Source organism: Dreissena polymorpha, chromosome 13 (assembly GCF_020536995.1).
Source record: "Dreissena polymorpha isolate Duluth1 chromosome 13, UMN_Dpol_1.0, whole genome shotgun sequence".
NCBI lineage: Eukaryota > Metazoa > Mollusca > Bivalvia > Myida > Dreissenidae > Dreissena > Dreissena polymorpha.
The window spans coordinates 73,043,649-73,049,425 of record NC_068367.1 but is presented as its reverse complement, the minus strand read 5'-3'; positions in this window follow the sequence as shown (position 1 = coordinate 73,049,425).

The following is a 5,777-nucleotide window of genomic DNA, read 5'->3' as shown; positions in this document are numbered from 1 at the left end:
TTAGTGTGACCTTGACATTGGGGGTAGGGACCTGGCTGTTCATCATGACACATTGGACAATGATGATGAACATTTGTGCCGAGTAAAATGAAATTCACTTGAAAGATGACGAAGTTTCGCTCCAGACACGAATGAGACATGAAACTGTATCATATATGGAGATTTGACCTATAAGTGTGACCTTGACATTTTAGGTAGGTGCCTGGGTATTTAACGCGACACATCGTCTAATGATGGGGAACATTAGTACCAAGTCAAATGAAATGCGCTTAATAAATGACAAAGTTATTCTCCGGACACGAAACATTGTTGACATTTGACCTATAAGTGTGACCTTAACCTTGGAGGTAGGAACCTGGGTGTTAAGCGCGACACATAGGCAAATGATGGGAACATCTGTGCCAAGTTAAATGACATTCGCTTGATAAATGAAGATGTCATGTTTCGGACACAAAACATTGTATCATATAGTCATATATAGACATTTGGCCTATTAGTGTGACCTTGACATTGAAGAATGGGACATGGTTGTTATGTGCGACTCATCATCAAATAATGGGGAAGATTTGAGCCAAGTTAATTAAAATATTTGCTTGATAAATGACAAAGTTATGCTTCGGACACCAAAAACTGTATCATATTGTCATAAATAGATATTTGACATATAATAGTGACCTTGACCTTGGAGGTAGGGACCCTGGTTTGCAAAGCGCGACATTTCGTCTTATGATGGGGGTCACTTTTGCCAAGTTAAAAGAAATTTGATTGATAAATGACTAAGTTATGCTCTGGACGCGAAACACTATAATATTGTCGTATATGGACATTTGACCTATAAGTGTGACATTGATCTTGGGGGTAGCAATCTTAATTTATGGTGAGACACATCGTCTAATAGTAGGGAGCCTTCGTAGCAAGATGAGTTAAATTTGATTAGTGATAAATGGCAAAGTTATGATCCGGACAAAAACGGGATGGACACACAGACGGACGGACGATCGCGATTCCCATATCCCCCTCCGACCTATCAAACTTTAACGACACAGCAAAAAGTAAAAAAAGCTCTGGGACAGCTGTAACAACAAATATAAGTTTACCACTGTAAACATTGATTTTTATGATTACGTGCCTTCCCAAATTATATTTATACAAGAAGTGTAGAGCAAAAACATTTCAAACATTTTTTATAACAATAAATATCATTCTTTTATACAATTAATAGATCTACTTTGTATTAGTTAATTAAAATAACCCGACCCCTAATCCTTACCCTAACCAAACCATAACCCAGGGTTATGTCCCTTATACCATGCCTCGCTCGTTGTAATTGTCCTCTTCCCATTTTGTTGTTTAAGGTTTCGTGAAAAGTTTTCAAGAAAAGTCTTCCGTTATTTTACTCTTTTCGTGAAAATGTATTATTTTCAAGGTTTCATGAAAAGTTATCTGTTTTCGAGAAAAGTGATTTATTTCGTGAAAACTTTAATTTATCTTTATGTGGTGACAGTTTAGAGCACTAACAGGGAAAAATTTGTGTTAACATAATTTATTTTATTTTCGTGAAAATTTTTCTGTTATCGAGAATTTTTTTCCGCGAAATCCGCCATTATTTTCACGTTATTTCATCTGGTATGTAGTGGCACAAATATGCTTCCATAAAAAACCTAATGAATAAAAAATATATGGAATTCGTCAATTTGACTCATATATGTCATATTCCTCAATTGTCATAGGTGTTATTAAAGAACCGCCTTAGGCGAGGAAAATGTATACGCCTCTTAAAAGGTTACACTAAACTCTTCATTTGAAAAGTTAATAAGTATTTGTAATTTAAGTAAGTCACTGAGAGGGAGAAAATCAGCTAAAAAGAGGAGACCAATGTGGAGACAAAAGACTGGTGGCATGCAAGCTGCACTGAAAGTCAATGCGAAATGTCCTCTCTCAGCAATTCCCTTACGATATGTTGATGGGTTTCAAATAACTTTGCACAATTATCAACCATCATTAGACAACTTTTCATGTGCAGAATATGTCTCCTTAACTTAGAGGTCATTATCACACTTGGTGTTTACAGATTAAATTTGGCCATAAAAAACATCTTGAAAATTCCTGTCTCAGCCATAACTTTGCAATATATTTTAGGGATATTGAAATGTCAAGTAACAACCGTATCGGTTATAAAACAGCTTGTTCGAACAAAACATTGTCATTTATTATACTCTTGTTACAATTGTTAGATAACTCCCATAAAATGATACACATACGGAAAAGGCATATCGGCCACAGTATGCCTACCTCCATGGTGAAGGTCACACTAGAAGGCGAAAAAAACTCACTAAAACCGTCTCGGCTATAAACAGCTTGTCCTATGTGTTTCTTTGATATTCGTAATTCTATTGTAAGATAACTCACCTAAAATTACAAATATAAGTAAAATGCATTTCGACAGCTGCTTCCCTAACTCAAATGTCAAGGTAAGAGAAGGCAAAAGTCACATATCGCCATCAAAAAGCTTGAAAATTTATGTCTCAACCAAATTTTCAATACGTTAATTGATATTAAAACAAGCTAATTCATTGAATTGATACCCCCCGCCAATATACTTCTGGACACAAAAGTTTTCTGGACACACAATAAAGCTTTTTTCAAGATACAAAGGGCCATAACTCCGTTATTATCCGATGGTGTACAATGCCATTTGGCGTGCATCATCCTCTTATCCATATATATACTCATACAAAGTTTCAATGAAATCTGCCAAAGCACTTTGAAGATATGGCTCCTGACACAAAAAGGCATTTCTTCAAGATACAAAGGACCATAACTCTGTTATTAACAGACGGTCTACAGTGCCATTTGGCGTGCATCATCCTCTTATCCATATACATGTATATACTCATACCAAGTTTCAATGAAATCCGCCAAAACACTTCCAAGATATGGCTCCGGACGCAAAAGTGACGGACGGAAGGAAGACGGACGGACAACGCCAAAACAATATCTCTCCGCCTATGGCGGGGAATAATAACTTGGCGCACATGTTTTTTAAAGTTCAAGGACAAAGTTGGCTGTAAAACGGCTTGCCCACGCCGTTACAATTTCATTTATCATTCATTTTTAGAAAACTTGACTACCAATGATGATTCTGAGTTATCATCTTTTTCATTAAAGCTTGTTAGTCTTCATGCCATTGTGATGACATGTTTCAAATTAATTCGCTTCAGAACTAAATCGATCGACAAGAGTGACTCCTGTATACACGTATCCTGTCATTTTTTGAGAGGTGCTTTAATACTATTGTACCATTCTAGTCATTCTCATTCTCGCTTTAGTCCAATTCACCATAATAATCAGTGCATTGGTTTTTTAATGTATTCAGAGCGCAACCGGGGTAAAAAATGAACCAGGACCACCTCGTCGCAATCATATTAAACTCCTTTCCTGACATTACTTTACTATCCAATGGCTGGATCTTATCCCAGTTATACAACCTTCTTCAGAACCTTAAATTTGTTGTTTTGGTCTTAACCATACGTAGTTATGTACGACATTACACATAAAATGCAATTTAGGAAGTTCAATTGCGCAAGTTTGCTCTATTTCCATTGTTAGGTTATCCCACTGATTTTACTAGCCAAAGATGATTTAGTTGGTACAGGCGTATGTAGTAACTGGCGTCTAATGTGAGGGTGGAAATGGCGTAGACAGTATCATTTTAAGCGACAGATTATTGAAGTCAGTAAGGGTGTTCCTGTAATTTTCATGGACAAGATGGTAAGATGGAATGCGTGTAGTTTACACTATCATAAAACAAATGATTAAAGTTAGTAATGGTTTAGTTTGTAACCCCCAATTCAAAAATGATAACCGGTAAGGAAACCAAAGCATTTAATGTCTCACGCAATATTATTAACGTTGGCAAGAGTGCTGTACAGCACGAAGTGTCTCATGCAAGATTATTAACGTTTGCAAGAGTGCTGTAGCATTTAATGTCTCACGCCAGAGACTATTGAAATTGGTAGCGTTTAATTTCTCATGCAACAGATGATTGAAGTTGGCAAGGGTACTGTAGCTTAAATGTTCCACGCAAGTTTATTGAAGTTGGCAAGAGTTCTGTAGTATTTAATGTGTCATGCTGTAGATTACTGAAGTTGGCAAGGATACTGTAGCATTTAATGTCTCATGCAAGATAATTGGAGTTGGTAAGGTAACTGAAGTATTAAATGTCGAATGCAATAGATTATGACAGTTGGCAAGGGTACTGTAGCATTTAATGTCTCATGCAAGAGATTATGGAAGTTGGCAAGGGTACTGTAGCATTTCATTTTTTCATGCAAGATTATTAAGTTGGCAATGGTACTGTAGCAATTCTTGTTTCGTGCAATTGATAATAGAGTTTAAGTTGGAAAGGGTACTGTAGCATTTAATGTCTTATGAAATAGATTATGGAAGTTGGCAAGGGTACTGTAGCATTTAATTTCTCGTGCAATAGTTTATGGAAGTTTGCAAGGGTACTGTAGCATTTCATTCCGCACGAAAGATTATTAAGTTGGAAATGGTACGGTAGCAATTCTTGTTTCGTGCAATAGATTAAAGAAGTTGGCAATGGTACTGTAGCATTTAACATTTCATGCAAAAGATTATGGAAGTTGGTAAGGGTACTGTAGCATTTCCTTTTTCACGCAAGATTTTAAGTTGGCAATTGTACTGTAGCAATGCTTGTTTCATGCACAAGATTATAGAAGTCGGCAAGGGTAATGTAGCATTTAATGTCATATGAAATAGATTATGGAAGTTGGCAAGGGTACCGTAGTATTTAATGTCTCATGCAAGAGATTTTTGAAGTTGGCAAGGCTACTGTATAATTTAATGTCTTATGCAATAGATAATTGAAGTTGGCAAGGGTACTGTAGCATTTAATGTCTCATGTAATAGATTATAGAAGTTTGCAAGGGAACTGTAGCATTTAATGTCTCATGCAATAGACTATTGAAGATGGCAAGAGTACTGTTGCATTAAATGTCTTATGCAATAGATTATAGAATTTGGCAAAGGTACTGTTGCATTAAATGTCTCATGCAATAGACTATGGAAGTTGGCAAGAGTACTGTTGCATTAAATGTCTTATGCAATAGATTATAGAAGTTGGCAAAGGTACTGTTGCATTAAATGTCTCATGCAATAGATTATGGAAGTTGGCAAGAGTACTGTTGCATTAAATGTCTCATGCAATAGATTATGGAAGTTGGCAAGGGAACTGTAGCATTTAATGTCTCATGCAAGAGATTATTGAAGTTGGCAAGGGTATTGTAGCATTTATTGTTTCGTGCAATAGATTATAGAAGTTGGCAAGAGTACTGTTGTATTAAATGTCTCATGCAATAGATCATTGAAGTTTGCAATGGTACTTAAGCATTTAATGTCTCACCCAGGATTATTGAAGTTAGCAAGGGTGCTGTAGCATTAACTGTCTTGCCAAAGAAAATTAAGTTGGCAAGGGTGCTGAAGGATTTAATTTCTCATGCAGGAGATTATTGAAGTTGGCAAGGGTACTGTAGCATTTATTGCCTCATGCAAGAGATTATTGGAGTTGGCAAGGATACTGTTGCATTAAATGTCTAATCCAATAGATTATTTGAGTTGGCAAGGGTACTGTAGCATTTAACTTTTCATGCAAGATGATTGGAGTTGGTAAGGGTACTGAATTATTAAATGTCTCATGCAAGATGATTGAAGTTGGTACAGGTACATGTACTGTAGCATTAAATATATCATGCAGA